Below are 12,768 nucleotides of genomic sequence, written 5' to 3' on the forward strand. Positions count from 1 at the left end.
GTATGACACTTATTGATACGCTTATGTAAAATCCCACTGCAGATTTCTGAGGTTGTCTCACTGTATGTGCCCGAGCTACAGTTTTGTACAGAGAACAATAAGCAGCTCCTGCGCTGAGCACATGAATCAAAGGTGCCCTGGGATCACTCCTTCAGCACACAGGGGAGAGGGAACACCGGACTGAGCTTTACCACTTCTAACTAGCTCAGAAAGCGTAAAGCCCCTGAGAGATCCAATGAAATGTGTTTTCTTTCCTTATCCCATCCATTTCTTCCTTCTTGATGGAGAATATTAACCTCAGTCATCCTGCATTGCTCAGCTGGACAGCATCCTTCAGTGGATGGAAAGGACCTTTAAAATAATGCAGCTGGAAGACTGGATTATCAGCTTCACAGTTCCCTCATCCCCCCTCTCTCTGTTTCCAACTCTATTGTAAGGCTGTATGCATCTTCCCCATTCTGTACATACAGAAAAAAAGTCCTCTGACAAACTCACATTTTCATCGATAACCAAGGTATGATCTTGAATAATTAAATGACTGCAACGATCTGTAATTCAATGCTAGCATTAAAATGCAAGATATAAACAAATTGGGCTGAAAAGTTAATGTTTGAGAAGCATTGTGTAGAACTCACCAACAATTTAAAACCTACCAGGGCGGGTGAGGAAATGTTATTCCATTTTATCAGTGAGCAATCACAACTTTATTCTTTTTTTGCTCGCCTATTATCCTTTTTTTCCTAGACTTGTCATCTCCTTTTCTAATTTTCATGTTAACTTAGGGTCAGCTTTCAACATGGAACTTATATTTAGGTTGGAACACATGGGCAACCAACCCTTTGGAGAAGAAACTGGATATGGGTAGGTAATGCACCGTGCACATTCAGAATGTGTAAAAAGTAAATATAGCAATTTTAAAGGAAATAAATATGAAGCTGTACAAAAATGGATGATAGGTTGTTGTAGCCTTATAATAGTTACCCTAGTTTTAAACAAGCTGGGGGGCAATTCTTATTGTAAACCAAGGTAGAGGATAAAGATGGTAGCAAATCTGAAGCAAAAAAAAGCAATCATATGAAAATGCAATTATGCAACACGAGTCTACTTCATGTAACCTTAAACTTATAAGCAATGATGGGTCAGTAGGTCTGTCTTTGTGAACACTGACTGACTGCAAATAGAGTGCCTTATATTTTCTACATGAGCGAGTAAAAATTATGCCGGTATTGATAAGATTTGTACGTAGTATAGAAATGAAAAAAACTTTTCTTGCCTAGGCCCAGAAAAAGTTACTTTATCTGAGCAGCAAGATGGTGACATTCTCTGATTCTGCCTCTTGAGCCCTTTTTCTCACCTATTATATATGGTTCAAACAATTCTTTAAATAAGTTATTAAAAATAAATGTAACATTTTCCTTCCTTTTCCCAGTATCTTCATTTGAGATCTGATTCCTTAATGGTCTCTGAAAGCAGAGTGCCATACAATATAGTACAAAACTCAGAAACGAAAACATTGCTTCAGTCATCATGGGAGTATTTTCTCTCTTTCAGAATGCCTGGATGTTGTACTTCTTACACCCCTTCCTCATCATTATGGCATTTATGCTTCCTGTGTCTGACATTTCAAATTTCTCTTGAAGGATCTTAAAGGTCTTGTACTCTGATTTTTTTGAAGGCGTTTGAAGAGGATTCTTTGAATAATGCTTGCTCAGTATTACAACTTTTTTATTGCATTATTTATATTTAAACTACTTTATTAATATATTATGTTAGCATCTTTTTGCGATAGCTTTCTACTCCATAGCTATCAATACTTTCTGTAATAAAAATGAAACACTGCATTTTTCTGATAAGAAAGTAGGATTTACACTTAATATAAACTTTCCAACTTCTGCATTTGAGTGAGAGCCCCTGACATGTCTCAACTGCTTAGGAAGGAAATGTGAGCAGAGGACACAAAAGAGTCTCTCAGTGCTCTCTAACCAGCCCTGCAGTCTGGATAACCAGGGGTTCACGGCCGCAGAAGCTGTCATGAGTGTTTCTGTCCTGTAGTCTGGGTGAAAAGTCAGATGATTCAACCCTCCAAAAATCCCTTGGGACTCCTACAAGTCATGGAAAGAGAAAATGGAAATGAGTACCTGTTATATACTTGGTTGCTCTATTTCAGATTATTTTAGATCCAAAATCCCTCCTGTAGGTTGCACATGACCCAGAACAGTGTATATGACAGAAGCAATGGGGAAAACAAAAACTATAGCATTAAGATTTTTTTAAACATTATTTAGTATAGCTACAACTGCAGTAGCATGAAAGGACCACAGTTGTGTGGAGGGCACTGTCCACAAATACAATGGCTGACAGTCTGTGCCCAAAGAGCAAGAAAGAAAGAGCCTTTAGAAAAGATAAAAATGCAACAAGAACTAAGCAGCTTCTTTGACTCAGTGTTTACTGTGAACATGGAAAGCGGTTCATGTTCAGGTTCCTTCCTCATACACAAAAGCTTGCCCCCCCGATGACTGGTAAACTTTGTTTCTTAATTTGTGGAGGGCTCTTATAAAGTTTTCCCAAGCAAATCAGCAGAAAAGCAGTCAGAAGAACAAAGCTATAGCAGAAAAAAACACCACAAAATAAATACAGTATGCCATGGAAGAGCCAGAGTGACTTTGCAAAAGGGATCTGTGCCTCAGAAACCTGCTGGAGTCCTTTGAAGGAATAAAGAAGCAGGTGGACAACGGAGATCCTCAGAAGCCTACATGCGCATGCAATAAAAGCCTTCATCAAAACCTCTAAAGAAGCTAATGCACCAAAGGACTGATCACATACAGAAAGGGTTAGCTAATCCAAAAGAAACATTAGGGCACACATAGTCACTTTTCAGATCAGAGGGATGTCCTCAGTGGAGTCCAAGAGGGGTCTGTGTTCAGCCCTGTTCTTCAGTCTGTTCATAAATGATCGGAAAAGGGTATGAACAGTAAGGTGAAAAGCCTTTCTAGTAGTATCAGGGTGCTAAAAAAAATGGCTAACGGAAATGTTGCAGAAACCTTATGAGACTGAGTGACTGGGTTATAAAATGGCTGATATAATTCAATGCAGACAAATGTAAAATGACCCATATGGAGAAAAATCCAACTTTCTATACACATGCACATTAACGATAGGTCCTGAGATTATTATTACCATTTAAGAACAAAATGCTGGCATTATAATAGACAGTTTTACAAAAATGTCAGGTCTGTGCTTAACAGTTATAAAAAAAAAAAGCAAATTGAATGTTATGAATTATTAGGAAGAGAACAAAGAATAAACCAGAGAACATTATTATGCCACCATATAATCTAGAGTGTACGCTGCCTTTTTAATAATGTGTGCTGTCTGGTCCATTATCACAAAAAGGACATAGTAGAATGGAAAAAAGTTCAGAGACGACAAAAGGAACATGAAAAATAGCAAATCTGGTTCTTCTCCAGCAAAAATGGAGTCCAAACACAGATTTTTTCCTTTCAAAGATATTCCTAAACATGTAAAAAACCTCAGCATGTTTTTCTGCAGCTGCTGTACAATGAGACTCCTGATATTTACAGCTGTAAAGCAATTACAGACATTTGGGTGAAAATCACCATGTAGATAATAACATTATTATCCAGTATCCTTGAATGGGAAAGAGGAAAAACTTTTCAGAAAACTACTGCAAAGTCTTAGAGTGTTGTGTCACAAACTAAATTTAAAAGCACAATCTTCTAAATTATCCTACAGAATTTGTGTTTCTGTCCACAGAGAGCCTCACAGTCTCTAAAAAGGCTGTTTAGCTTCCTCCTGAGATAAAGAGAAAACCCCAAACTGCTATTTCTATTCTTGTTCTACTAAATGTACTCCTAGCTCCTAGCCATGTCCATCCCCACCACTCAGCACAACTCTTGAGAAAAGCATTTTCTCGGCATGGAAATGAAAGAGGAAAAGGAGTCATTTCTATGATATAAGCCATGTTGCTCTATGGTCTCCACCTGGCATAATTTTAGCAGCATTTTGGCTGCCTCCCAAGAGGAACTCGGGTTGCTTATTTGGTCCTGGAGGAGCACAACATTCAAGCTGCCACCACACTGCTGCTTTTACTGCGCAAATCTCCAGTCCAGTAGCTTGGATCTACCAGCTTTTTGCTTAAGCTATTGACCATTTCAGACAGACACATCTGATCAACGCTCATGCCAGGCAGACCTTACACCCCCTTATCTTCCTACACCTTCCCCACCAGGAGCCCTGACCCAACCCTGCCTGGTTTTCCACCTCCACTGGTTTCCCCAGCTCAGGCTGAGATCCTCGCTACATGCTATAGCAACAGGGCAGGTCCTTGTGGTCTTCTTGTAGTACGTGGTCTTATGTTGATAGGGCATTACAAAAGGCAGGCAGATAAATTTTCCCTTGCTATGCTGACTGTGACATGTCAGCCTGACCTCCCGAAGCTGGCACAGAGCAGTCATCATGCCTCTTCTATAGAGAGCCAATGAAAAATGGAGAAGGAGTCAAAGGGTAAAAGGGAGAGAGGAATTCTCAGACAGCCGAAGCTGCAGCCACGGATTCTCCTGCTTCACAGCAGCTATAGCTTACCTGAGTCAGACCTGCAGGGGCTCTGAGCTTTGGACAGATTTTTCTCAACCTCTGTTGCTATACTTCACAAGAAAATTGAGATGTGCTGCTCTGGGTTTTAAGTGTTCAACTTTTGCATGAGAAGGCAAAACAACCAGTCTTATGATGCTCGTATCTGAATAGCTTTTAGAATAATACTAAAGTTTTACTTTACTCCGTTCCAAGAAGGGATGCTTTTTAAAAGTAGATGAAGGGGTATTTGAGGAAACATCTGTGCATTTATATATGCAAGTCAAGTTTCCTCTGTATTTCACCTCTCTAAAATGGAGTCTGGTTGACAAGAATGATAAAGTGAAGTCTTCCCTTTACCCACAGATAAACACAATATGATCAAAATATTCTTCCAGCATCGTAATGATGCAGGCAATAGTAAATTAGGCTTGTCTCCTCTTCCAGAGTGGGGAAGAAGGAATTCAGCTGGTCTTTCCTCTAGCCTTCCGAGTTCCCTCAGTGTTCACCACCTTCAGTGTCAGGGACATATCTCCATGCCATCTGTGACACATGTGGGCCATATGTTACATTCTAACCTGAACATGCGACCTGAGGACTTTATATGGAATAAAACTGATGGGAAGAATTGAAGGAGAAGCAGGCAGCTATTATACGCAAAGCTGAAAGGTAACAGCAAGTGGCAAATGTGACCCTGATCATGTTTTCCTGAAATTCAGACAAGAGAGACAAGAGTCAGCCAAGAGTCCTCAAGATTTCAAATGCTTGTACTGAATTTCAGTGTTTGAGGTATACACAGAAAAGCTTCCATATAAAAAGATCCATCAAAAAGTGTCATCAGTATTACGTTACAAATGATTGAAACTAAACCACTTCCCATAAGCAATGAAGATACTTTCCCAGCATCATTTTTCAATTTAAGTTACCATTGCAACTGTAGTATGATTTAAAATTGTAAGACAGAAGGGTCAAAGAATATTATACAGTAGGACAGGTGGTTCCATGAGATTTTCTTGGTATAAAAAGGTACCCTAAATGAAGCCATATGAGATCCTTGCTATAAACATCTTTTAGCTCAGAGGTAAATTTTCTGAAGAGTCATAAGTGCCTGAAGACAAAAGGAATAAAATAAATAATGCCTCCTCAACCATAACTGTAGAAGGAGAGATATTAAAATAAAATGCCATGACAGTTTATCAGGTAAAAAAAATGCATCCTTTATGTTTTCACCTCCTTTTTCAATAAGTGAAAACATCAAGGACAAAACATAAGGAGAAACATAAAGGAGAAAAAAAACATTTTTCTCCTTTCCCTCTGTAAGCATGGCAGTGGCTAACTTTCCTTGCTTGTCCTAACTAGAAGACGCACTGCTACCTGTGCCATAGGATGCTGAGTACCCTACGACACGGCACAGGCAGAAAGCAAAGAGAGCAACAGGTTGGTAATTCACTGGGCCCCAGAGAACCAAATGTTGAAGCCTATTAGAGCAATCTGGGGGGAGGGAGAAAGGATGCACAACACATTAAGGCTGAAGCAGATGGGACCTGGGCAGAAAAAACCAAAGGGATGTCCAGGAAAGCCTGGGATGTGACTATCTACCCACCTTCAGGCATAGACCCTCACAGATGAGGAAGATGGTCCCCACCTCAGACAGACAACTTGCAGCGAACAGGACATGGCTCAACACTGCTCACAACCCCTGGGCCCCAAAGTGCTCCCCAGCCGCCTCCAGCCCAGGGGCAGAGTCCCTTCTGAAAGACTGGACTCCTGCAGAACCGTTGTCTGGATCTCCCAAAGCAACGCCAAAACAAAAGACGGGACCTGTGCTGTAAAGTCAGCATAGAAACAATGGGATTCAATGGAAAGTACTGAAATAAATCACGCCTTGCCTTTTGGATTGAGCAAACTGTTGGAAAAAAGCTCCATCTGGCATGATTTCTCGCAGTGTCCTCTTACATTTTTCTTTCATTCTTAAGTTTTCCATCTTTGTTTCTTTTTTAAATTGAAGAATTTGCCAAGCTTATTTTCTTTATATTAATCAGATTGTTTGAGAACTCATTTTCCTGTAGCGTTAGGAAGACCCAAGGTAGGAGAAACAAGTGAAAAAAGCAAAATAAACCAAACATATTTCCCTACCAAATGGTAATGTTCACAATCAAACTGTTGCCATCCAAATGTTGCATCTCCAACTGCATTCTGTAACCCTCGTGTTAAAAAGATCCCACTGTAGATACTTGCATTCCTTGAACAGCAAATCATTTATCACACTTTCTATTAGGAAGTGCTGGGGAACACTTTAAGTGCCCATCAATAAATTTCATTGTTTGCATTTTTTTTCTGTTGTGGAAGAACTTTGATACTAATCTGTATTTGGCTTGCAGGGGGATTTTCAAGACCTTTGCATTGGTCCATTTACTCCCATTGACTTTAAGTAAAAACAGAGTGATGAGCATGTTTGAAGATCCTATCCTAGAAGTAAACTTGAATAAAAGGGAAGCTGTATCCACTTACAGTAGGAATACATTTGACATCCTAGTAACAATTATTTCCATATTTAACAGTTTGGGATGAGTGTTTGACCGAATTTTCTTTATGAAAACATATGGGTGGATACCAGTGAGAGTATCTTGGATGCTCAGGTCTGACAAAAAGAGCCTAAAAGTGCACCAGTCTGTCTCAGGCAGGATGTGAGCCTTGCCTGCTCCGCATGTATTGTTACGTATAAGTCAAGTAAAGTACAAATCAATAGCGCCATTTTAAAGGCTCTAAGATGTTTGGCCTTGAACTCCATTGTTTCTTTTGCCAGGAAAAACGTGGAAACAAAAGCAAGCCTTCACAGGCAGAGGTGAAAAGCAAGCATGTCTCTCCTTTCCCCTTCCCCCCTTCCCTCCTCCTCACCCTCTGAAGCAGAAAAACCAGTATCCCACCTCTGAGGAAGCATCTGCACTCATTTCCATGCCTACCACAGTACAGCTGAGAAAAGACAGTGAGGCAGAAACTAAGGAAAAAGTGAAAAAGAACAAGAACATGTTTCATTTGAGAAGATCTCTTGCCACATGGGTAACATTCAAGGGGGGGGGAAACAACTAAGCCTTTTCAAAAGCCCAGGAGTTTAAAGAAGCACAGGTCGTCATTATCAAAAGGCTGAACTGGATTGCACACTACTTGAAAAGCTTAAGAAGTCTACTCATTTACAAGTAAGAACTACGAATGATCACAATGCTTTATAATTTGACACCATCTAAATAACTCAACATTCACTATGCCTGATGTAAAGCAGTCTTCCATTGCATATTTATTAAATCCAAAGTAATTAATGCTGAAACCTGTTCTCCAGTAAAATCATACAATTTCCTTTAGCATTTTCTTCCCACTGTATATATAGTTAAATTCTGGTTATAGTCTCCCAGTGAAATCTAGCCCTCCGTTACAAGGTGTTGTGTCTGCAATGTATGCTCCTGAAATCGGAAAGCTAGCACACAATTCAGTGAAAATGTCAGCATCTGCTGAAGACTAGCAATAACAGCGGTACTTAAGAGGCTGAAGAATGTGATGCTTCTCTAAAGCTCTAAAGATTTAAAAGGAAATGATGATGTCCTTCAGAGGAAACGATGATGTTCTTCCAAAATTCCTGGCTCAGAATTAAAACCTAATCCTAGTCTTGGAGACAGGCCCTGTGCTAATAGTGAGTGCTTTGTCAGAGTAATTGCCAAGTGGATGTTCAAATAAGGTAGCTTCTAGCTAACTTTAAGGTGTCTAGATGTTAAAAATGGGTTTTACAATTCCCGTGCCTTTTTCCAAAGACATTAGGATCTAACTATTGTGTTTAAGTATTGTTCAATCTCAACAAAGCAAAGTTATTTTAGATAACTAGAAATTACTGTGGCATTATCAGTATTTAGCTTTGCTTGGCCAGCGTCACTAGGAATAAAGCCATGAGGTACCCTGGCCCTCTGTAATTAATTCAGTTTTCTTCCAGTTTTAAAGATGAGGAACTATTAGCCATTCTTACACCGTAACTACAGACGCAAGTAGTCAGTCATTGCTGCCACCACCATCAGCAATAATTATTCAACACTGCTATTTGCAGGCTTGCAGGGAAGCCAGGTCACTCAGGAACGCTCCACCCTAAGGCTTCGTTTCAACATAGAGTAAGTCAATTTTCAAACCCATGTACAAGTTACAGACTGAAAGACAAAGCTCTTTTGAGGATGAGACAAAGAAGTGGTGGGGATGAAGGCATCCCTGTGTTTCACATGAAGGAGGGAGGGCAAGGAGAGCCCTGGGGGAAGACCATAGTAAGAGGAGTGAAGAGGACCCACTGAAGAAAGGACTGACAGCGAGATGGTGGTACTGGGTTCAGACGTGAAAGCCAGGCAGCTGGCATGACTTGCCATTTGCATGAAAGGAGTCACAAGGCAGGGAACTAACGAGGATGAAATGAGTAGATGCCTCACAGTTTGCTGTCCTGCATCCTCTAAAAACACGCAGGAGAGCACAGGCACCATCGGTACTACCTAACCCTGTGATTCACGGAGTTATGGCAAAAATTTTCAAAATGTTCTTCTAATCGCTTGTTACAAAAGAAACTTAAATTCTGATTGAGAATATGCTGTTGGCTACATTTAATGGAGAGAGAGCTCGCCAATTCTTCCATCAGCAGAGCGTTATAAAGCGCGTTCTGGGGAATTTCCAGTGGGAGTAGAAGTAGGCCAGCCAAAACGCCGTAAATAAAAGATGAAGTAAGATAAAAGCCCCACCACTTACTTGAAGGACAAGACTAAAGTTGCCTTCATTGCAAGTGCAATTTCAAGATTTCTCTAAAACAGCATTTTTCCTTTGCTTACTTATGCAAAATAAGTTATGTTGGGTGTGGAAAGAGAGAAAATAGGGGATTCCTTGCGTTTAAATCTAGACAAAGGGAACTGAATCCACCATTAAACAATAAAGCAGGTTTCTAAGCATGGTATTTCAGTGATAACAGTGGAACAAGACTGGGGCAACATGTAAGGCTCCAGAAAGAGCAAAGGGACTCCAGACTAAGGGGAAATTCCCTCTTCTCTTGACAATCCAGGACAAGGCTGTATGCAAAGCTGTTGTGAAAAGAGGCCAGAATTCCTCACTCTATGTTTATATAGCAAGAAGCTTATAGCAAAGTTAACGTTTTCTCAGAAACATACAGATCTGTGTAAAGCAGACTCCCAAATAAAGGAGTTTAAAAAATGTATTATTTTTGATAATAATTAATCACTCCCTTGTACATATATAGATAGTGCATTATGTCAAGGATTTTGAAAAGAAGAAATTCCTTTCACTTGAACCTCAGCTGATCTTTCTTAGCCTATGAAATATTTGTGAGTGCTGCTGACAGTGTTTTGCCACACGCAGAGAGACTGGAAGCCCCCGAACTGACAAAGAGGACACCGTCTGCCTCTTTGTTGCTCCTGGAGCACAATAACTGAAGCCATGGAAAATCTGTCTCCCTACAAATTGTCTTGTCAAAGGCATAGGCTCTTTCCTTTTTCAAAAAGTATAATTCACAAAATGATTTTAAATTGTAGCTTTTCATTTCCATTTACATTTAACTGACTCATCTGAAAGAACTGCCTTCGAATAACAATTTCTTTTCTTTCACAAATATACAAAGCACTAATATTTTGGCTTGGTTTTAGTGTTCTGTTCCTCTGAAAATACAAATGGAAGGGTTAAATTGAAACAACTAAGTGTCTATAAAACACCAGTGAAATTCATCAGGAATGCTCATGTTTACCTGTAAATAAAAAGACACAGAGAGAGTAATGTCTTTTTATGTAAAATCCCATCATTTGAGTATTATACTATTATACGTTGTGTCTCTTAATTAGAAAAGAAAAGCATTCTTAGAGCTTACTATTTTATTTTAAAAGCAAGTAAACATTTTTGCGATAATCATAAGACTGGAAAACAAATCTTTGTATTTTACAATACCAAATTTACCCTGTAAAAATTACAGAAGAGTGAAAGAGATGCTTCTTTCTTATCTCGGGTAAATTACTATAATCGGATTGAAAATGGAATAGGTTTTCCAGTATCCATTTTATCCAGCTCCTCCAGAACATTACCTTAGTGCTAATTTGAAGTGTCATTCCCAAATCTCCATTTATTTATAAAACTAATCTCAATACCAAAAGGATATCATTTTTGGAATAGTCTTTCCACCAGTGTGAAAATCACAGAAAAAAGGGTTAGAATACAAACAATACCCGCATCTGTAATCTTCTATTATCATGTCAATTATCAGGCATTAGCAAATGCAACAAGAGTTTTATTCAGCTCATGTCCCCATTGCTCAGGGCTGTGCATCCGACATTTGTGCATTTTGTCCATTTGTCTATGAGCTACTGAAATGTTTCTTGATATAAAATGGCTATTTTTTTTTCCTTGGAATGGAAAAATGGAACATAAATTATCTGACATTTTCTATAATAGCTATCAGATGTTTCAGAGTAAACAGATTATATTAAACAATCAGGGGCTCTGAAAAACTCATCATTATGTCCATGAATAAGGATGGAGCAGTAGACATCCTAAATTTAAAATATCAGAGGCACGACACATACTCTGCCAGCTGGTGATTTCTGTCAACAGCATTTGCATTGTGTCTGCGTATCAGATGTTAAAACAGGGAACCACCCGAACCACTCAGTCTCCTTCTTGCCATGTTGGATCCATCTCCTTGCCCAGCATTGGCCTATCTGCATCCCACGAGACTGTGGGACGCAGGGTGAGGACTGAAGCAAACCGCAGAGGATGCTTTATGGTATCATATAAGGGGAATATTGTCAGTGCTTTTCAAGTCTTGTCCTTTGTGGTGCATTTGGTACTACTTAGCCCAATTCATGCCCAACAAATAAAAAAATAGGAAACAATCATGTTTGGTGGTCGCATATATGTCTGCCGGGCCACCTCCCTGGTTTTGGTGCACTGGGTGGCCTTGTGATTGTGGCCAACAACATGTCCCAGACCTGCTGGGAGCTCCCTGTTGTTTCCAGGCATGGTTGATACATAGTCCTCCTTATCTTCTCTTGGGACGAATGACTGTGATTGAGAAGACCGTGTGGTCTAACATGCTTCAGCCCATCACACTCACAGGCGATGGGAAAGAAAGAGGGCAGGCACCGTCCCTGCTTGGCTGCCATGGTCAAGGCCCCTGAGCACCACAGAAGAGGGTGCTACGTGACTCTTCTTCATCCTGCACAACGTCCTTGACAGCTGAGGTGAAACTGTGGGTGACAGGCTGTGAAAAACCCCAAACCTGAGACATTAAGGTCTTGTTCAGCTGCTGGTCAAAGCTGGGAGCAGCTGCTCAGGAGTTGCAGTCTGCTTGACCCACCTTCAAAGAACATCTGCTTACAGCTGGGAATAACAATAAAAGTCATATCATTACTTTTCCAGAAGGCATGAACACTTTTTTTTTCCTTTTCTCTTTTTTTTAGTATTTTTTTCAGAGTTTTCAAATTCCTTTGTCTAGATTAAGGGCAGTTTCTGCCTCTGGTAACTCGAGTCCCACGACCCTCAGGCTGTTCCAGGCTCAGCACATACAGATAAATGTGTTTATGAACTTTAGTGCAAAATTGTAATGTGTTTAAAAGTTAAATCTCATCTCTAGTGATTTTCTGAACTGAGGTAAGACTGCTGAATTAATGACAGAAATAAATCTTCACTGTGTATGTTAGTAAGGGTGCCCATAATGACGTAAATATACTTCACAACATTTTCCCTTTCTTTCCATTAAAACAAGCTTTGTGAGAAGTTGCTTTTAACTGTGAGATATTTCAATTGGTTTTCACTTGTTTTCTTCCTTTTCATGGTCCAGTAGCATATTTTACTTTCCTGGTGAAATTACTAGTGGTCTTTAGCTTTCTTGATATGGTGTCAGATGATATTACTAATATCACTGTAGCAATAAAATGTTTTCTTTCAGGAATGTGTTATCATTACCATGAGAAATAGTATTTGCAAGCAGCATGCTCAAGAAAATTTAAGTAAATGCGTGTCACTTCATCCTTATTTTAAGTTTTCTTTGATTTTTTTTTTTCCAGCTGACCACAGTTGATCTTTGAGATAAGACATAAGAAAGCTTTTAAATTGAGAAAATACATTATTGCTGAGCTCTAATGAGAGCATAAAGTAGGGAAA

The sequence above is a fragment of the Charadrius vociferus genome, unplaced genomic scaffold, assembly GCF_000708025.1.
Source record: "Charadrius vociferus isolate BGI_N301 unplaced genomic scaffold, ASM70802v2 scaffold195, whole genome shotgun sequence".
Classification (NCBI taxonomy): Eukaryota; Metazoa; Chordata; class Aves; order Charadriiformes; family Charadriidae; genus Charadrius; species Charadrius vociferus.